At 36.5% G+C, this 22644-nt stretch overlaps 1 protein-coding gene across 4 annotated transcripts in view; it reads right to left on the bottom strand.

Annotated features, from left to right (window-relative positions):
• The window catches only part of LOC131066083 (probable RNA methyltransferase At5g51130), a 33653-nt gene that overhangs the window by 9961 nt on the left and 1048 nt on the right, over positions 1 to 22644 (bottom strand). The window contains exon 3 of one of the 4 annotated variants that reach the window (XM_058000772.2): positions 18069 to 18196. The exons of the other annotated variants lie outside the window; for them this stretch is intronic. The gene's annotated coding sequence lies outside the window, so the exon portion shown is untranslated. The remainder of the gene's footprint in view (positions 1 to 18068; positions 18197 to 22644) is intronic. 4 annotated transcript variants of the gene reach the window in all.

The following is a 22644-nucleotide window of genomic DNA, read 5'->3' as shown; positions in this document are numbered from 1 at the left end:
ATAGAGTAAAGCGAGCAGGAAACAATAGAATGGAGACAATTTCAATGAGATTACCAACCCTTTGGAAAATGGGAGCGAACAAGGCAGGGCCACCAGGTCTGAGTCTGATTTTAAAGCTTTCACTGCATAGCACTCTTTTTTATCTAATCCTGAGATATGACAAGTTCTCATACAATAGTTGGAAGAAAGGCTTTTGTAATATTGTAGATAAATTAGACAGGTTTTTTGTTTCCTTTAATTGGTTTGAGTCTTGGACAATCATTGAATCTTGGAATCATCAATCTTGAATGTGTCTGGCTCAAGATCATTTACCTATTTGGTTGGAAGTAAGGTCTGATTTGGCTCAACAGCAATGTCCATTTAAATATGAATCAATGTGGCTTCTGAATCCTGACAATTAAGGTTTCCGGAATCTTGGTGTCAAAATTATCCCATTAGAAAAGTATCCAAGAATACTCATCTTTGCTCAAGAGTTAAGGCATATAAAACCATGTCTTAGAACATGGGACAAGGGGGGATTTGCAATATAGATGTAGGAATGGATAAGCTGGAGAATGACTTGGATCTCATTAACCAGAATATTCAATCTCGTGCTCCCTAATAGGCTCTTGGCCCAAGAATCATACCTCCTTTTGCAACTTGAGGAGAGTTATGTTAAAGAATAGATCTTCTGGAAGCAAAGTTCTAGGGAGAAATGTTAAGGAAAGTAACTGTAATTCTCACTTCTTCCATCAAGCAACAGCTGCCAGGAGAATGATTAACAGGGTTTATAGTATTTAGGATAATTCTGGATGACTGAGCCTGCAGTAAGAAGCCTCTTGATTCTTTGGACAGTTGCTTTTTTTTACCAGACAGAATAGGGGAGAGAAACAACGTAGAGTTTGTTAATGTGATCCCCAGACTTTTTGGAGATAAGGCTCCTCATTTGAATGGCCTTCGAGCCAGTTTTTATCAAACCTTTTGGGATATTTTGGGGAATAGGCTTAAGGATGTAGTGAATGAACCTAGGAAGTCTAGAAAGGTCCTGAAGAAATTCATATGCACATTTTTAGCTCTCATTCCCAAGAAAAAAGAATCCATCTTCCTTGGTTGATTCTAGACCTATCACATTTTGCAATACCATCCACAAGATTATATCTAAAGCTTAAGCCTTAAGCTAAAAGACTGAAGCCGTTTGTTCCTAATATGATTTCTCAAGCATGGAAGCTTTGTACATGGTAAGCAAATTATAAATGGGATCATTATGACCCATGTAACTGTTAAATCAAAAGAGTGGGATGGTTATCAAGTTAGATACAGCTAAAGCTTATGTTAATTTGAATTGGGATTTTCTTACTGCGGTCCACACCACTTTTAACATCTCATTGATTTGAACAAAATGGGTGATGAATAGTCTTGATGTCCTAGCTTTCTATTCTTGTTAATGGTAGCCCTTCAACTTTTTTCCTCAAATAGGGACCCTTATCTTTTCATGTTGATGGTGAAAGCTTTGGGGCATTTCATTGGCAGGCAAAGGGTGCTGGGGAATATTGAAAGTATCAAGTGTGCTAAAAAGTTATCCCCACTGTAGCATCTTCAGTTTGTGAATGAAACAGAGCTCTTGGGGTTTCAGAAGCCAAATCTTTGAAAGCAGTTTTGGACTCTTACAAAGCTACCTCAAAGCAATCAATTAATGCCAATAAATCTAAGATTTTCATCCTGAATATTGTTCCAAGAGTTCAAGCTACAATCAAAGAAATTATTGGCTTTCAGGATGACTCCCTTCCCATCAAAATATTTGGGATTCCCCTGTTTACAGTGGAATCATTCAGCATGGTTTGATGCATTTGAGTTAAGAAAGTGAATATAGGTGAGCAAAAGTGAGTTAAACTTCAACTTGAGAGCTATTTACTTTGTTCCTTGTTAGGAGTGAAATTCACTTCCATTGTTCCTCAGTGGGAGCGGATTTCACTTCCTTTGCCCTTAGATAGGAGTGAAATTCTCTCTAAGGCTTTTCGCAAGGCTAATTTGACACATCTACACACTAGGAGGGCAAAATCACAAGGTCTAAAGTTGATGCAAAGGCAAGAAATTGATAAAACCTAGCTAAGAAGTGAGTTTGAGGCCTACATCCTTTGCTCCCTGACAGGAGCGAAAATCTCTTCCATTGCTCCTTGTTGGGGGCAAATTTGCTTCCTTTGCCCAAGTTTGAGAGCGAAATTGCTTATAAGAACCTTCCTCTAAGTTAATTTGATGCCTTCACTTGCATAGTGTTGATGTGTCTTTTATGCACATGCGAACACAAAATAAAATACCCAAAGGTACCTTATCCTCTCTTGAACAAAATTTCTCAGGTGCTGAAGATTTGTTTAAGGATCATTCGAGAAGACTCCAAGGTTCTTGTATGTAGGGTCTCTACATGTGGATAAGCTCTTGTGGTATGATGTGATTATGCTAGAATCACAAGGGGACTTACGTTTGTACGCCTAATTGCTTGATTTGTTGGAGCTCGAATTCTATCTACTCACCGGGGAGAATAAATAAATAGCAAAAGGTGTAAGGTTTAGAGGGTCTAATCTAAGACCTAGAATGTCAGAAGATAGATGAACGACTAGGTGGAGTCCTACTGGGTTAGGTTTTACCATCAGGTTGAACAATCCAACACTAGCTCAGTGCAATCTTCTAAGGACGTTCAAATGTGTTCGAATCGTTACACCATCAGACATTGATCACCATTCAAGTTAATGCATGAACAAGGTACGGATAACAATTGGAGATTAAGCTCATTAATGCCAGTTGACCACACAAGGCGCATTAACAATCAGTAAGAGGCTAGTGGTTTGGACTAGGCGAATTCCACGCGAGTGCATTCAGTAACTTCCTTCATTCAATCTATGCATTTGCCATCTAAAACGAAGATTCAACAAGAAATCATGCATATTGCAAAGAAACGACATATTTCACCATATCTTCAATGAAAATGGAGTCGTTTTACAACCAAGGCAACGATTTCTTGCCTTCTCTTCCTGCTCTATTCTAATTTCTATTCTATTTCCTATTTTATTCTACTTACTATTAGCTATTAACTATTAACCAACTATTAACCCTTACAAATTAAGAGCCAAAGCTTTATATAGAGAGCTCTTTACATTTCAATGGCTCTGATTGATTTACAATCAATGGCTAGGATTACAAGATGAAAACCCTAATTAGGGTTTGTTATAACAAACTCCTTTAGCCAATGAGAAAATTACATTCAATGCATGAGAACCAATAGGAAACAGGGGTAGGTACATCGGAGTTTGTGTCTCCGTGCATAAGTGTGGTTCACTGAATCTGGACACTCTAGTGTGGAGTCTTCTGATTGGAGGAATAGTGACTGGGATGCCACCTTGTCTGGTACTTGCTCTATGATGACCTTGGTCGATCCTCCTTCGTCCTTGATGTACTTGAGGAACGATGTATCTTTCCTTGGCTCTCCTGCGTTTGATAAGACTTCTTCTTGATTTTGCATAATAGTGATAGGAAGTCATGGTCAAGTCACTCCTTCTCAAGTAGCTCATATCGCCTTGAAATGTTTGTATGATTCCTCCTCTGACATTTTGTGATCTCTTAATGTGGTAGAATGAGGACCTTGAGGATAGCTTGCTCTATTGCTTGTAAATCCTTGCACACTTGAAGTTTTTAACACTTTAGTCTTCTTCTCTGCATTTAAGGTGTCCTTGATGATGATGAGTTCTGAAGAAGTCGTCCTTGTCCTGGCATGATCTTCCTCCATCTTGATTTTGTTGATCTGCAAAACAAACAAAAAATGGCATCAAGCACTTATGATGTATTCATCCTAACATGGTATTTCTCACTTCAAACCATCAACAAGAAGGCATTAGGATAAATTTCACTCTGGAAGGACAGGACCTATAATGAAATTCGCTCTAGAAGGACAAGACCAAAAATGGAATTTTCGCTCTGGACCCTTTGGAAGGGTCAGGAGCGAATTTGCTCCTTTAGGCTCAATTCACACTTCTTTTCTCATAACTCTGTCTTAGACTTGAACTTTGATCCTTTTCTTACCATGATCTTGCAAATTTGCCTTCAATTTTGCCCAAAATGAGATCTACTCAACGTTTAAAATGAGCTAAAGGGGTTCTTTCAAGAATTTAGCTCATGTACCTTTGGAAGGGTCAGGAGCAAAATTGAGGCATAAAGCTTAGACATTGATCAAAACACTCACTTTTCTCCTTAAACCATGTTTAAAAGGCGTCCTAAAGGTTTCCTTGCTCAAATTTGGAGCCAAAGAGCAACTATTGACAAGTTCGCTTGTGTACCCTTGGAAGGTACATACCCCTCTAGGAATTTCACTCTGGACCCTTTGGAAGGGTCATGGAAGGTGCAGGAACGAAATTTGGCATTTTGCTCAGAACCCTCACATTTTCATCACTTAACTTTGTTGTACACATCAATTCTCTCTCTATCACACCATAGGAACAAAGATTTTGACCCCAAACAAGGAGCAAATAGGTGCTTAGGAAAATTCGCTCTGGACCCTTTGGAAGGGTCAAGAGCGAAATTCTTCCTTTGATGTCATTCTTCTTCCATTTATCATTACTTTGCCTCAAACTTAACCTTTCCAACCCTCCACTTATAATGATTATGTCAACTCGCCTCTATCTTAGTAGTGCATTAGGTAAAATAGGGAGTCCTTCTAGGGATTTCACTCTAGAACCTTTGGAAGGGTCAAGAGCGAAATTCTTCCTTTGAGCTCTATTCATACTCAACTTGCCTTGGACTTGTCTTTTCCACCCTTCTTCTATCACAATCAAGCCAATTCGCCCTCAAATGGGATTCATTCAATTGTTTGACTGAGATAAGAGGTCCCTTGAAGGATTTCGCTCTGGACCCTTTGGAAGGGTCAAGAGCTTAGATGAAATTCGCTCTGGACCCTTTGAGAGGGTCAGGAGCGAAATTCATATTTTCATTCAATTTATCCTTCATTTTACTTTTGTTTTGACCTTGGTCTATGCTAGGAAGGCACCTAAGGGTTTTCCTTGCTCAAATTTGGGATCAAAGCACAATCCTTGGCAAATTCGCTTAGGTATCGTTGGAAGGTACATGATCTCAAGAGGAATCAGCTCTAGACCCTTTGGAAGGGTCAGGAGCGAAATTTGCTTCTTACCTCAAATTTCTCTCATTTTGATCTTCAAGCTTGCTTCAATTCATTTGATCGAAAATTCTTCCTTTAATTGAGGTCTGGAAGCAAGGGTTATAGTCCAAGTTAGGACCAAGAGAGGTTCTTAGGAGAATTCACTCCTGTCCCTTTGGAAGGGTTAGGAACGAATTTGATGTTTTTACTCAAATTCTCAATGCTTTGCGATTCAAACTTGTTTCAACCCATCCACAAGGCATGTACACATCGTTTCCTCTTCACTCAAGGCACATAATCATGAATTTGATCCAAATAAGGGACAAGAAGGTGCTCTTAGAGAAATTCGCTCTGGACCCTTTGAGAGGGTCAGGAGCGAAATTCTCCTTTAAGCTTAAATTCCAAACTTCTCCATGATCCAAGTACATTCAATTTACTTTTCAAGGCATCAACACATTAATCTTTTTCCAATCGCCATGGGAGCAAGGTTTATAATCTAAACTTAGGCATAAAAGAGGAATTTTTAAGGAATTCGCTCCTGTACCTTTGGAAGGGTTAGGAGTGAATTTTGCAATAATGCTCAAATTTGAGACTTTCTCTCCAAATTTCCAAGTCCAAGTTTGCTCAAATTTGAGACTTTCTCTCCAAACTTCTCCATGATCCAAGTACATTCAATTTACTTTTCAAGGCATCAACACATTAATCTTTTTCCAATCGCCATGGGAGCAAGGTTTATAATCTAAACTTAGGCATAAAAGAGGAATTTTTAAGGAATTCACTCCTGTACCTTTGGAAGGGTCAGGAGTGAATTTTGCAATAATGCTCAAATTTGAGACTTTCTCTCCAAATTTCCAAGTCCAAGTTTGTCCAAGGCATCTCCAAGGGTGAATTCAAGCTTATTTCCTCCCAATCCATGCCTTAAAGTGAAGTTTTTGTCCAACATAGGAGGGCAAAGAGAACTAAGAAAGATTTCGCTCTTGTACCTCTGGAAGGGTCAAGACCGAACTTGGTGTTCTAGCTTAGATTCTCCATTGTCTTCAAGCCTTTGCATTCAAGTCTCATTGATATGCTTCTCTAAGGGATAGGTAAGTGGATATTGCATCAAACAAGGCCCTGAGATAGAGTATTTCATCCAGTTTGGGGGGGGGGGGACGCTTTCTTTTGAAGAATTTGCTCATGTACCTCTGAAAGGGTTAGGAGCAAATTTGAGGTTCTCACCCAAATTCCTCATTGTTCATGATCAAAAGTTTGCTCAACTTAATGCCCAAGGCATCCTTGACTTGACTCAATGGCATAGGTCTCAAAAGGCAAGATTCCTAGCATGATACAAAGACTTCCTCAAACTCAATCAAGACTCCACCCTAGAAACAAGACCAAGCCTAACCAAGGGGAGGGTTTCAACAGAGACCCTGACCTGGACCACCTACTGACCCACTTCAATTCAAGTAGACCCTACTATCCCAATGATCTCTCTGGCAACTCCCTAATGCATAGATTAATAGTCAAGAACCTAAAAGACTAAGCCAAGAAAGCCAACCCTAGAAAGCAAAAAGTAGGGGTCCCCATTTGCAATGGGTGAAGAGCACACAGTTATACTGAGAGGGGGAGTGAATTAGTATAATGAAACTTTTCAATTCAATATTTTATATGATAGAATCAATTACTAAAAATAATTTTGCATATGAACACAATAACACAGATTTAAGTGGAAACCCAATGCGGGAGAAAACCACTGAAAATGAATGCTATATATTTATGTTCTTTTACAATTTTGTGAGCACCAACCCACTGGAAGCACCAACTCCCTAACTCTGTTTTGTGAGCACCAACCCACTGGAAGCACCAACCCCCGAACTCTGTTTTGTGAGCACCAACCCACTGGAAGCACCAACTCTCTCTGCTGAAATTGTGAGCACCAACTCACTCTTCACAAATCTAATTTTCCATCTTGAACATGTTGCTGTAACAATGGATGATGGACAATGGTAACACTCTTTAAATCTGCATACACATCTTCATACAAATATGTCACAATTTCTTTCTTAAATCTGTTGTAAGCTGATCATAAATCTGCCTTACTCTTCATTTCAAATCTGCATGTGCTAAGTTTATATATCTGCTATTATATTCTAAACTTATGCTCTTTTAGGACTGATTGTTCATGTTTCTCTTTGCACGCCTCTTACTTCACCTACGTGAGGTATACTTTCAAAAATCCACAGTTTTATACAAAGTATATATATCCAGCATATCAACATCCTTCTGAAAGCATTTTTAAAAATTCATATATATATGTGCTAGTTCCACTGGTTGCAAACCAACATGACTTTTAGTTTGAAAAGTCATATCCTTCAATATTTCAATAACTTCTTTTTGTTAAATTCAATTAATAAACTTTTTACGGGAGTATTTGTTTGCCAAACACTTTTGTTTATATTAATAAACTCTTATGCCACTATACCTTAGACAATACTTTTCATAATAAACAAACCACCGAACTTAATGAAGCCCGATAATATGTATTGTAAAAATAAGGTATGTAATTTATTTACGATATTATTTTCTCCCAGCCGGTATTAAGTAAGTTCCACAAAACACAAAGTTTAATAATTTTTGCTGTCGAGATTTATTTTTCACTTCCATATCTATCTCCGCTTTAATTAATTTAAAGTGTGCCGCCGATAATATTGTTCAATATATTAACGCTCATGAGGTGCCGTAAAAAATACTTGGTTAATACATCCGCCATCAAAACATTTTTTCGCTTTAATAAACTTGCCACTATATTAATATATTTGCCGATAATTATAAAGTCTTTCCATATTATATATCGGGTAATAAATATATCGGATTATTTATAAAGTCTTTCCATTAATAGTTTTCATTTGATTTCTATTTTTGTCTTCAGATAATGATATAGATACGAACCATGCTCACTGTAATCTTCTGCTTCATCGTGCCGATTTGCCAGGAAACTTCCAAACCAACACCCGACTCTAGGATATATTTTAGATACTTTCATTCTTTCTGTGATGTTATTTTAGATGCTTCCTGCTTTCAATTAATTTGACATCAATGACAATACTTGCATCAATGGGGCGATGTGTGAATACCTCACAACACGTAGATAGCAAAACACCCAAGCTTGAGTTGATGAAAGGCAAAATTTGATTTAAGTGTGAGATCATTTCCATTGCTCCCCTTTTGGAGTGAAAAACACTTCCTTTGGTCCTCATTAGGAGCGCAAATGCCTTCCTTTGCTTAAGATTGGGAGTGAAATTGATCTCAAAGCCTTCTTCAAGGGTGGATTGACTCCTTCAAGTGCATAAATGGCGAAGTACTTAAACATGAAGTAATGAAAGACAAATTGAATGCCATTTCCTTTGCTCCCTGATTGGAGCGAAAAACACTTCCTTTGCTCCTTCTCAGGAGCGAAATTTGCTTCCTTTGCTCTTGGTTGAGAGCGAAATTGATTCTAGAGCCTCCTTTGGGATCAATTTGACATGTTTTCACGTATGGATGGCTAAAAGACTAAAAGTTTGAGTCAGTGGAATGAAGGTAAGTGAATGAGATTGAGCTAAGAATCCAACTTGTAATGACTTCATTTGCTCCTTGATTGGAGTGAAATATCCTTCCATTGCTCCTCATTGGGAGCAAAATTCACTTCTATTGCTCCAATCTCAGAGCGAAACCATCTTCAAGCCATTTGGTGGAAGCAATTAGACAAAGCTTGCATATGAAGAGATGAATTGACGAATGGAGAGCAAAAATTTGACTAAGTACCAAAAAATTTCCTTTGCTCCTTTCTAGGAGCAAATTCTTGTTCCTTTGCCTCCCTTTGAGAGCAAAAAGCTCTTCCTTTGCCCTTAGATAGGAGCAAAGTTGATTCCAAGGCTTTCCTTAAGGATATTTTGACACATTTTCATGCATGAAGGATAGAAAACTTAAGTTTTGAATTGATGGAACGGAGAGAGGTTGAAATTTTGGCTGTATCTAAAAATTTCCATTGCTCCTTCACAGAAGCAAAATTTACTTCCATTGCTCTCTTTTGAGAGCGAATTTCCCTTCCACTGCCATTGATGTTGAAGCAAAAATCACTTCCTTTGCCACTTTGGAGGAGCGAATTTCCCTTTTTGCTCATTGAAAGAGATGCAAATGCCAATATTTGCTAAGTGTTGGAAAATTTCCATTGCTCTCATTTTGGAGCGAAAACTACTTCCTTTGCTCCCTGAGAGGAGCGAAATCACCTGCCATTGCTCTTTCATGAGAGCAAATTCACTTCTAAGGCCCTCATTGAGCATAATTTGATGGTTTTTATAAATAGAGACTCTAAAAACTTAAGGAATGAATGAGGTACAAGAGATCAATTGATGTAGAGGTGACGGAATGATGTCGAACTTCCTTTGCTCCTCATTAGGAGCGAACTTGATTCCCATTGCTCCAACTTCCATTGCCTACCCTTAGGGGAGACCACCTCTTATCAAACCTACAAATCACATAAAATCAGAGATTATATCAAATTAGGAGGTTACGTAGAAGTTATATAGTATATGTGCTTAATACCATCTTTGTTTATTTTGCAGGAATAACTAATGAAAAGGATGGAGATGCGGACTGGAAGCAACATCAAGAACACAACACAAGGAGGAAAGCTTCATTAGCAAACACAAGAGAATCAAGGAAGAGAGGACTTCAAGGTATTCAAAAGATTTCATAAAAGAAGTCATACAATCACTTCAAGGCAGATCAAGAGTTCATTCCAAGGCGATATCAAGATCCAAAACTAAGAGGAAGTCAACATCTACACCTTGCACCTCCATGATTGAGATATTGGAGAGGATAGTTTCAAAAGAGTTAATCACAGTTAGAAGATCATCATCATCACTGCTGAAGCTGGATAATGTTGAGTATCAAGAAATGTTATTCAATATTCATTCATGATGATGAGTCAAGTCTACAACAGCAAGTTGAGATGGTGTCCTAGTCACTATACAAATCAGAGAAATCCTACATCAGCATGTCTAGATGCAATGTACCTGACTTGTCCATGATGGCACAAACTCCAATGTACCTACCCTCGTTTTCTATTGGTTCACATTCAACATTGACCTAAATGTAATTTTCTCATTGGCCAAAATAGAGTTTGTTGTAACAAACCCTAATTAGGGTTTCATTGTAAAATCTCGGCCATTGATCTCAAATCAATCTAGGCCATTCATTGTAATGAGCTCTCTATATAAAGCTCAAGCTCTTCATTTGTAAAGGGTAATAGAGGAATAGTGAATAGAATAGAGAGATAATAGAATAGTGTGTAGTCCAAGGATAGATAGATTAGAAGATACAATAGAAGTTAGATTAGGAGAAGGCAAAGATTGTTGCCAAAATTTTGTTGTAAAGAGCATATGATTTCATTGAAGTTATGGTGAATTAATGTGTTATTTCAACAAGTCGCATGGTCTCTACTTCTCAATTCATTTGCTTTCATGTTGATTAGATTGAATGGAGGAATTTGTTGAATGCATTTATATGGAATCCATTTAGTTCATACCACTAGCCTCTTGCTGATTGTAGGTGTGTCTTGTGTTGATACATAATAGCTTCGGTAAGATAAATGATTGAATGGGAGATAAATGAAGTCTCCCATTCAATCATCTATCTCATCGATAGATAATTTCAGATCTCACTGATTATTCCTTTATCTGATATTTATGTTATAATTGCTCTCCTTATTCTGTTACAGCATCTATCAATTATGTTACTCATGCAAACTGATGATTAAATTAAGTGCAAACTATTAAACTGATAAATAGATAATGATCAGGTTTTGTTCTAACCCCCTGATTCATTATCAGGTTACCATTTTAATAGCCACCAAATTTACATAATGATCGGGCTTGATGAATTAAATGGTTATCGGGCTTAATGCATTACCACCGACTAACTAATGTTATCGGGTTAAATGAATTGCTAACCGACCAACTTAAGTTATCGGGCTTAAACCATTTTAATTGCCACTGTATATATTAATCGGGCTTAAACCAAACATTGCCACCGATTAATATTGATCCGATTTTATCAAACATTGCCACCAATTACCATCAGCCTTGTTATGTTGTATGTTGACAACCGAAATGACATCGGTTCATTTGCATATGTTATGGCACCAATTAGCAATCGATTATGGAGGGACACGACCAAGGGGTATCTTGGTCGGTCATGTCCAAAGGACATGATCAATCAAGGTACCACTTGATCGGTCCCCTCCATGATATATATACACCGATAAAATGTTGTGGAGAGTACATAGAAAATATTAATGCTCTCTCTCCACCTGCAACAAAGAAAAGAAATCAAATTTATTATATTGTGAAATAACATATACTTGGAAAGAAAAGAAAAAAAATTACATTGAATATAACTTGCTCTTTGAATTGAAAATTGAAATACATTTACACCTTTCATGGTCAACTGGAGTCATATGAGCTTAACTTCGAATTGTTATACATCCATTGTTTATGCATTAACTTGAATGGTGATCAATATCAGATGATAATGATTTGAACATCTTTGAATTATCCCTTAGAAGATTGCACCGAGCTTGTGTCAAATTGTTCAATTTGATGGTGAGACCTCACCTAGTAAGGATTCCTTCGAATCATTCACCCATTTTCTTGCATTCTTAAAATTAGAATAGACTCCCTAAACCCTATGCCTTTTGCTCTTTCTTTATTCTCAAATCAAGTAGGTACAATCTAAGTTCCAGTGATTCAGGCATTCAACAATTCAACGTAAGTCCCTTTGTGATTCCAACATAATCACATCAAACCAACGAGCTTATCCACACATCGTGACCCGACATTTATGAACCTTGGAGTTGTCTCAAGTGATCCTTAAGCTAATTTTCAGCAATTGAGAAACTTTGTTCAAGAGAGAATAAGATACTTTTGGGTATTTTATTATGTGTTCGCATGTGCGTAAAAAACACATCAACAGTTCCTTGTGAAGAAATATCAGCCAGGATAGTGCAAGCTGCCTAGGATAAATACGTGGCCTCAGAGGATCCCACATTTCTTTTCAAATCTGCATTGCTAACTAGAGGGCCCACAATTTGGAATTTCCTATCCTCCTCCAAAGAAGTGATTGCTAATCTCTTGTCCTAGAATGTTGGTAATGGAAATCAATGATGGTATGATGAAAGAATAAGTATTCGGTAGAATACTGAGAGGGGGGGTGAATCAATATATTGAAAAACTGATACAAAGTTCTCAAACTCAAACTCAATCACACAAAGTAAACATATCTCAGTTAAGATCAATATTCATAAGAATACTTGACATCAACCGGTTTAACTGTTATGACAACTTAACAGTAAACAACTTCAATCTTGTAAACATCAACAATGCTTAATCATAACTCAACATATTCATCTCTCAATGCTTCTAGTTATCATGCCTTATCAGAAGTTAATCAAATCAACAAATAAGATCATAACCACAAAAACATTCACCACTTGACACAAATGTTTATAATTGGAAAACCCAAATAGGTAAAAACCACGGTGAGATGAGACTCACAAGGATAGCTATCTGAAGTTCGCCCTGTTAGGAGCCAAGCCTATTAAAGCTTTACAATAAGTCCTGTTAAGAACTAATTCCGATTAGGAATCACCCAGTTAAGGGATTTACAAATATGCCTTGATGAAAAGCACAATACCTTGTTAGGAGTAACCTCGTTGGAGGATTTAAGAATCCAAGCTAATGGACCACCTTGTTAGAGGATTTAATGAGTAACCAAGCTTGTTAGAGCTTACCCGGTTAAGGGACTTCACTTCTGCTGTAATTGTTAAAAAACAACAAGTTTTCTTGATCTGTCTGAGTAGCACTACATTTGCTTGATCAGATCCTTTTAAGCTTCAATCTGCCTTCACTCAAAGTGCAGATCCATTCACTAGTTAGGCAACTACACACTCAACAGGTTTCTGCCAATCTTGCCAACAACTTTTACAAACAACTTCATCGACCTTAAATACAAATCAATTAGGTCGGTAACACAACAAAAACCTAATTCTCATCATCGAGATTACAAACAAGTCGATACAATCTTGACCATTAGAAATCATGACAATCTCTTCACATTCTTCAAGAAAATTCCAACCACTCCATGATCACCACTTCATCGGACTTTGTAACTCATCACACGCTGTGCATTAGATGCAATCCACTTTGCTCTTTTCCTAGACAATAAACAAACGCGCCAAAACAATTTGAACTTATCCTCATACAATGATCACACGTGTCTCCATCATTACCGCTCATCAAATAATAAACCAACAAACTTGATCGGTTAGGGTTTAAAAGCTGATAGGGTTTACCGGTTACATTGCATAGAAAGGTTTAACCCTTTACACCGGTTTACCGGTTCAACTCACAAACTTTACATACCGGTTTACAACATCTTCCACAAAGCTCTTCTTAACGGTTACTAGCCAATATCAAAAACAACAATATTAGCAATAACATGAATACCATTACCGGTTCAATTGACATCAATGACAACATATCATTAATGCAATCTCTATGCAAAATGCCAACAAACTCAAAATGCCAACAATCAAACCAACTTTTTGTATGATTCATGGTTGAACCACCCTCCGCTCTTTTATGTTCTGAGTTTGGTGGAAACCAAGGGTTTCTTGAAGTTCAACTAGGGGACGTTTTAAGGATTATGGATCAAAAAACGAGGTGGAGAATCTAAATTGCTCCATGTGGAGAATTTGGCTTCAACAAAACAATAGAACCTTTTGGGGAAAAACCCTCATCTTTGGAGAGATGCTAGGGCAAAATTGAGGTAGAGATTTATTTTCATGCAAAAGTTCCCCTCATTTGAAAATGTTCTCAATTTTTCTTCTTTTAAGGTTCAAATTAAAGACATAGAAGATTACTCCCCCTTTCCCATTAATGGTGTAATCAGATTAACTGAATTAAGGGATTAGCATTTTCCAAGAACCCTCCTTCAGAGAGTTTTCCTATTGTTAAATTTTGATTGTGTGGCTAGAGGTAATACCAACTTGGGTAGAGCACGAGAAATAATTCCTCGAGGTAGTTCAACAGAGGAGGATCCTTTTTGGGGACCTAGGTCTAATAATGAAGAAAAGGTGTAGGTGTTTCTTAAGATGGCATCTTCTTTAGGTTGCAAGAAGCTAATTTTTGAAGGGGATTATCAAGTGATTATCACATGCTTAACTAAGGGATCCGCTAAGGATTGGAAGATTAATAGTATTTTATCAAGCTTATCTCTTTTGTATGTGCTTGGAAGAGATCATTTTTACTTCACAATTATAGGTTGTGCGATAGAACAAGTGACCCCTAGCAAATGCTAGAGTTGATGTGGTCTTTCTCAATAAAAATCAGCAATAAGGTAAGATAAATCAAAGTCCATTTTATCTTTTCCTCAAGTAGAACTTCAACCCCTTGGTAGCAAATGTGCTCCTAACGTTTTCTCCTACTCATGATCTTATTTCTAAATTTTTTTATGATATATAAAGTTGTTCTTTGGAAAGTTTGAAATCCTTATAATTCTTATGATACATTTAAGGGGATCATCTTGTGTGTAGCATTTATTTCTGATCACCAATGATTCATGTGGAGGGTGATTGTGTTGGTTTGGAAGGTGTGTGTGGTTAGTTAAGTACGTAGATCTTGTCTTTTTTCATTATGAAGTGATACAAAATTAATTGGACTTATTTGTGTTAAGTAAAGTGGATTCTCCTCTTAGGACTAGACCGATGGAGTGTCACTTTAAATAACTGCCTATGCAAGACACTTGTCATAAACACCTTACATTTATAAAAGTAATTTTGGGGTCAGATGGGCTCAGTAGTAACAATGTGCTTAGGAACAAAGCATCTATTTCCAAAGATTTAAAGGCCAAAACAAATGTAAAGTCTCCAAAGCAAAGATTGAGAAGTGTATATAGTGCAAGATTTTTCCAAAAGCAAAGAATGTATTTTTTGTGATAGCTCTAAGGATGGGTTTGTAATGTCCTCTTTATGGAATGGGATTTAATAATAAATTAAAATATTAGAAAATAAATACAAATAAAATATAATATAATTAAAATTTATTTAAGTTTAATGAATGATCAAAAGGCATGACACAAAGAGAGTTGACTCCCCCAAACATGAGATATAAAAGGGAGATCATTTCATTTGAGAAGGGCATCCATCAATCATCAATTGGGGATAAAGGAAATCGATTTGGAAATAAATTATTATTCTCAAAGGCAGCAATGAAGGGTGGTGACTCGATTCTTGTGAAGGGTGGTGACTCATTCCTTGTGAAGGGTGGTTGACTACTTCAGGAAATGGGTATAAAGGGCAAATCAATACAAGAAATCAATTCAGAAATTCATTCAACAATAAATCAACTCAGAAATTTATACTTCAAATATCAAATCATTCAGCAATAAATATAAAGCAGAAATTCATTGAAGCATAATTCATTAAAGCATCAAATCAGCAATAGTCTAGCAAATACATCAAATTATCAGTTTTGAATCTTCGGTAGTATCTTGCAAATTGAAAGGATGAAATCCCTTCCGGGTTCATGAGAATTGGAAGGAAGAAAACCCTTTCATGCTCTTAACAAGTTTGGATGAAAACCCAAATATTTGTTGAGGAGGACAGAAACCCTCCAAGGTGGACTAAGAGTTGGAAGGACAAAACACCTTGCAAGCTCTTTGGCAAGCTAAGAATGATAACCCTTGGTATTGTCACTGCTGAGTTAGAGACAAGAACCTCTAATTCAGCAGATTTGCAAGTATTTCCAGAGAATTCACAAGGCTTTGAGTCTTGTGTTATGATATATTCATCTAAATATTATCGTAAATTCTTAATCTTTGATAAAACTATCATCAATTTTGAGTAAATATTATTGTTTTAAGGAAAAAATCAAGAACATCCGAAAAGGGGACATTGCAGAGTTTGTAGGTGTAGATGAAGGCCCTATTCTAGGATCAACTAAAGAGGTGATAACTCTGCATAAGTAGAGCTTGTGTTGTTTTGTTGGGATTTGGTTTTGCATATCAATGGGGTGCATGTAACTTTGAGGGATGGCTGCTTGGAGGTGTTGTCACTTCACCTTTCTAGCTCTCTCCAAAAATGGTGTTCATATGTCAAGAAAAGGACCTTTTTGGAGCTAGCAGTCCAACTGGCTTCAAGAGCAATGCTACGGAGTCACCTAAGCTAGTTGTAATGGTGTTTTGGACATGGGAACAAATATGAGTCCCTTGATTTCTACATGTAATCTAGCAATGGATGCAATTGTTCCTATTCATGTGCTTGAATTTCTCAAGGTGGGATTCTCGTCGTTTGTTGGTTGGTTTTCTGTCTTTTATAGAGATGGTTGCTAGGTAGTAGTGCTCCGACATTTTGTGTAATGTCCCCTTTTTAGCGCAACATGATATGGGGTGTCGTTAGCCTATTCTGACACGGTCCCGAAGGCTAACAAGGACATTGGTGAGATCCTGAGGTGTTTTGGCCTAGGTGTTTTCAGTTTCAGGCCAATCGGTGCTGCTCTGACAGGGTTTCTAGACACTTACTATTTATAGTAAGTTAGTCTCCAAGCATTGACTTGAAATTTTTAGTGTTTCCCTGGTTGGCATAATTATCAGTAAAAAATATTTGAAGGCGAAAATGATTTAAAGGGATTATCAACAATGTTTTAATATTTAACAATAAAGTGTAAAGTTAAATTAAATATTTAACTTTATCATTATATTATAAGGTTGGGAATATAAAGTAATGTTTAAAATATTAAAAGTTCCCTTTAATATGTACATTGTGGGAAATAATATTTTATTCTAAAGTGTATTATCCCACATTTAGGAAATGAAGTGTTTGCATCCAGGAAGAAGATATAAATTGAGGTTGAGAGCTCTCTTTTGGGGTATGCTTGGATGAGATTAATGTTATGCTGCTGGATTTCGTAGAGATCTGATTATTGGGCTTGGAGGACGGAATCCCTCTTTGCTAGCATTCTCTTCGCTGTTGAAAGACACAGTCAGGAGGATTAATGGTGTTTTCATTTAGGAAACACATTGGGCTTCATCTGGTGCTCTCGCATGAAGTTTTTACAGGGGTTTGAAAGTGCAGATTTGAAGATAGTGATTTTGCTACAGTACCGCGTGAATAGTGTTTTTGCTACAGTACCGCGTGAATAGTGATTTTGCTACAGTATCGCGTGAATAGTGATTTTGCTACAGTATCGCGTGAATAGTAAAAATGCTACAGTGCCATGAATAGTGCTGCTATAGCGCATGAACAATGTTGGTATGAAGTTTACTTGTTTTTCCTGCTGATTAGAAGTTTGGAAGGCTACCATTACATCTGCAGACCACTACAACATTCAATTCCAGGTTTTTCCTATCATATTTTCATAATTAAGCATTGTAATTGTTGAATACAAACCTGAATAATTGTCGCAGCCCATAAGGCAGTTGAATGTGCACATTTATATTGCAAATCAGTATTTAACAACAAATAAGAAGTTTTGGGTTTTGCATATATTGTTGTATGTTTGTCAAGTGTTTGATAAAATGCCATGTTGATTATTAAGCAATTTAATTGATATCACAAAGTAGTTTGCAAGTCTCTTTCATTGGAAAAATAGGGGTGGTCATTACATTTTGTATCAAGGTTTTTATTTGGTTGGTGGTGTTTGTTCCAATTTCTTTTGTCTCTAGATTATCCAACTCTTTGAATGTAATATGTTTGTTAAATCTTATGGAAGAGTGCCCTAACACATTCTTTGATATTGTTTGCACTTGCAGTTTTTGACCCAAAGATATACCTAAATTAAGGGCATTCACGGAGAGTTTGATATAGTGCTTATAAAATTAAAATTTGGCTAAGAAAATAAAAGCCATAAAAAAGAAAAGTTGTGACAATTACAAGCTTGAACCAATGCTCAATTTGGTAGCATTGTTAAAACCATGAAGCAAGTCCACCCACTAAAGACTCAGAATGTGTCCCAACAACCATAGGAAGAGGCCAGTAAAAGTAGAACCTTTAGACACTCCCTAAGACATAAATTACAAAGTTAGCTCACATGTATTACAACATCATATAGGAAGTATAATTGTTGATATGCTGCTATAAGTATTGATAATAAACAAACTGCTGCAACAAACCCAAAAGCACCAAATATCATGAAATAATCAGATCATCAATGAAACAACAGCAGAATACCTTATAAGGTTGAAGTGCAATGCTATTGCAGGTCTAATAACACCTTGATATTGTTGTCTATCATAACAGAACTGAACACACACTGAGAGAACACTGAAAACTACTGATCATTGAAATTCAACTATCTGAAATTTTATAAGATCCTCCAAAACTAGAATTTGCATTGTAACTCCTAAAGATCCGAAACCCTTCCCAGAGATCCTGACAATTTACATTAAATATGACGTAAAGTATAAAAAAATAAATGTCACTTGTACTTAAATGTTTATTTCATGTACAGCCTCCTATAATCATGTTAAGTCCACAAGTCTAGCTTGATTTGGGTGGAAAAATCCTCCAAGAGACTAGGCATCTAATCAGCAAGAAACTGCAAAAAGGTGCAGCGCATTGGTCAAGAAACTCACACATCCCCTTTACAAGCACAAACCAGCATTTTCTACAGCTCACAATCTCGTTCAATCTGCCCTTCTAGGACAAGTCTAGCTTGATTTGGGTGGAAAAATCCTCCAAGAGACTAGGCATCTAATCAGCAAGAAACTGCAAAAAGGTGCAGCGCATTGGTCAAGAAACTCACACATCCCCTTTACAAGCACAAACCAGCATTTTCTACAGCTCACAATCTTGTTCAATCTGCCCTTCTAGGACTGTATGGTCTGCAGATTAATTAATAGCAGCAAGGAAGATTTACAGATTTGATACCCAATAACAAAACTTCAAAATGGTGCGGCCAAAAAGAAGTTGTATGGCAACCAAAGAGGTACAGCCAGCAAAGTGTACTCCAGAATTGCCCAAAACAAACACCTCAAGCTTCTGAAAACTCGTTAGCAAAAACAACAAAATCTTGCAACTCAAAACATAGCCAAATCTCCATCTTGAAAGGACTTGGAAAAAATACTTCACTTGCAGGCACAACTGTGGCCTCTGCCTAAAACCACCCAAACCAAAAAGGGGGTAAACTTCCCTGAAACGAATAATTTCAAGGGGGGTTTTGTCCTCAAGAAATTTGAAGAGCATAGATTCTCCCCATATATACAAGCAAATAACATATCATGGCTAACCTTGCAAATGATCCCTCAGTCTCCTTTTATTACTTTTTGAAGGGAAAAAAACAAAAATTTGAAAATACTAATTCCATTATACTCCAAAATGACCTTTCTGAAAAATAATAATATTTATCATGTGCAAAAGGCCCCTTTCCCTGGGCATCCAACTTGAAACACAACTGAACATCTTTTTAACGAGCTATTACTTTAAGCTATCCTTTTTAATATTTAAACTTTAGACGACTAAAGTGAATAATTAATTAATTACTCAATAATTTATCTGAGTTGTGGAAAGCACTGAAATGACGTAGGAGTCAAATTCTAATCATGCTAACATGATACTAAAGACTTAGAACAATGATTAGAGGCAACTAGGTAACCTACTAAAAATAACATGCTCCTCCAAGAAGTTTGGAGAGATTCCAGTAAGTTGAAAATTAATTCTAAGAGTATCACAAGGCTCACCAAGATCAACTAAGCTCACTACCAAGAACCAAAGCTATTGTTAACCAACCCTAAGCACTCCAAGAAGTTTGGGGTTTTCTCCAACACACCAAATAGCTTATGAGAAAACTCGGAAACTGGGCTAATTGCTCACAAATCAAATTTTGTTTAAAATGGAGGAATTACATATAAAATCAATTGAAATCAAAACCTCCAATGGCATTTCAGGTATGGCGAGACAGCAAGGGACATCCCCTAATCATCCTCAAAAATCTTCAAATCTTACAAAATTTCCAAAACATGTTGCAATAACAGGAAACACTCTAAGGACATTTGGTTGTCCCCACGACAGGTGCGGATTTCTAAGACGTTGCTCGACCGTCCCACGGACAGCTGGACATCCCCAACGACATCGCAAGTTTTTTAATCGTACATAACATTAAAGAAGAACTGTTAAATATATCATGACAGCATTATAACAGCAGCCATAAATATATCACGACAATTGACAACATTATAACAGCAGCCATAAATATTTATGAAAGCTGTATAACAGTAATAAATATATCATGATTCAAATTCATAGCTAATGATGTAAGTTATATAACAGTTAACACTAACAGCAATTCTTTGAATTTCTGATTTCATTGTTCAACTTTTAGTCAAAGTGTTAAACTTCAAAAAAAATAATATGGTATTAATGTCAGTTGCAAAAGAGATTAAAGGTGCATTGACCATGGTTTGATACAATATCGTATTGTGTGAGAAGTGCAGAAAAACATTTTATTTTGGAATGTGGTTGGCCATGGTTTGGTACAGTGTTGTATTGTGGAAATCTATCAATCTATCTATCTATCCATCTTTCTGTCTACCTGTCTATTTGGCTATCTGTCTCTGTCTGTCTGTCTATTTGTCTATCCGTCTGTCTCTCTATCTGTCTATTTGTCTATTTGTCTCTCTCTCTCTCTCTCTCTCTCTCTCTCTCTCTCTCTCTCTCTCTCTCTCTCTCTATCTATCTATATTGTCGTTCCAAAAAATAGCCCTTGGACTATTGTCCTCAAAATACCATGGAAACATAGAAATTTACATATTAAAGTGATCTCAAGAGACTCCAAACACTCCTTAGACATGATAGAGCTTATATCTCATGCAAAGATGACCAAGTGTAGGCTTCAGTATAGAGCTGCTAAGACCATCAAAACTCCAGGCCATTACTTGTGTCAAAAAAAATCAAGTTAATCATGTCTAGTTTAGTAAAAAACAAATATAAAAATTTGATTTTCCTCTGATTACGATATACAAGGCAGTTCTGGTTGCTAATTTGAAGAACCTTGATCATGTTATTAAGGGCATGGTGATGACTGATTAATAAATCTTAATTTCAAAGTTGACTTAGGATATGAGGATTTCATGTTGTATCTCTATATACATCTCAAATGTATTATGCAAAAATCAAGCTAGCATCAATGGTACTACCATGTTAGAATAAAAGTGAGTCCTCGTAGGCAATCCACCTATTTCGGTACTCAAGACTCAACCTCCAAGCAAAATATAAATTCTATGGTCGCCTACCTAAAGTGCAAGCAAATCTTCCTATTTGCATTTCGTTAATCTAAATTGAAATCATTAGGAAAAAATGCCTCGGTCATCATAATAGAGAGTACAAAAGCATGCATTCAAGGAATGAACCTTTATTTTGACAATCTTCCTGTTCTTCCTTCCAATGGGATGATTTTTTATTTTATGGACAAACCTCCCAAGAGTGTCAACTGTAGTCTTAAGAAAAAGTCCCATTTAAATCTTAATGAGTGCCCTAAATTTGGGTGGCTCTACATGTCTGATCAAGGGCAGAATTCCATTACACATATCAGGTGACAGACCTTTGCTTGGCTAATATTTCACAAGGCCCACATACAAATGGCATTCATAAAGAAGCAAATAGCAAGGGTCTGGAGAGGAATTCTTGGTAATGATCTCGTTGGTCATGTACATAGAAATGTTAATATTGTTCCCAGAGATGAAACTTCGAAAGAAGCTATCCATGAGCTTAAATAATGTATTATAGCTATCCAAAACAAGATCATCTTGAATGGGTGTTTGCTCCAAATCCAAAGAAATATCACAAATGGTCTATGCCATCTCAATTATGGTAAGATATAGGAATTGTTCACGTTTTAGAGAGTAATTTTTTTTTGTTACACTCTCTCTAAAGTGGAGGTTTTAAGCTTGCTTGAGATTAGAATATACCACCATTCATATTTTTTACATATTAATAATAAAGCATACGTATGCCTTGCTCAATTCAAACCATTCTTGAACTCAAACCATCAATTTATTGTAGTCTCTTTAATGAAAGTTTTATGTAAGATTTGAAAAAATCATTTTAATTATAAATGTAAATCTATATAAAGAAACAACCCAAGGTCTTTAGTAAGACACTTACCATTTATTAAAATAAAATTGATTTAATTTTTTAAGTCAAAGTACATTATATTTAAAAAATTAATAAATAACTAAAATAATGCAATGTCAATGTTAACCTAACAAGACGAATCTTAAACCTTGTATGCTAAGACACAGGATATGGCGATTTTCAAGGATGAGGTTCGAATTTAATCGAATTTCAAACTTCTATAAAAAAATTCGAATTTAATCAAATTTCCTCTATAAAGCACTGCTATCTGCCTCTAAACACAACTCAGCTGGTCGTGGGTATTCTTTGTATATGCTTTGTATCTATTGGGTCATGGGTGTCTGCAACTGCTGGGTGGCCCTCGGATTTTCTCCAACAA

The sequence above is a fragment of the Cryptomeria japonica genome, chromosome 11 (genome assembly GCF_030272615.1).
Source record: "Cryptomeria japonica chromosome 11, Sugi_1.0, whole genome shotgun sequence".
In the NCBI taxonomy this organism is placed as follows: domain Eukaryota; kingdom Viridiplantae; phylum Streptophyta; class Pinopsida; order Cupressales; family Cupressaceae; genus Cryptomeria; species Cryptomeria japonica.
This window is presented reverse-complemented; position numbering and strand designations above follow the sequence as displayed.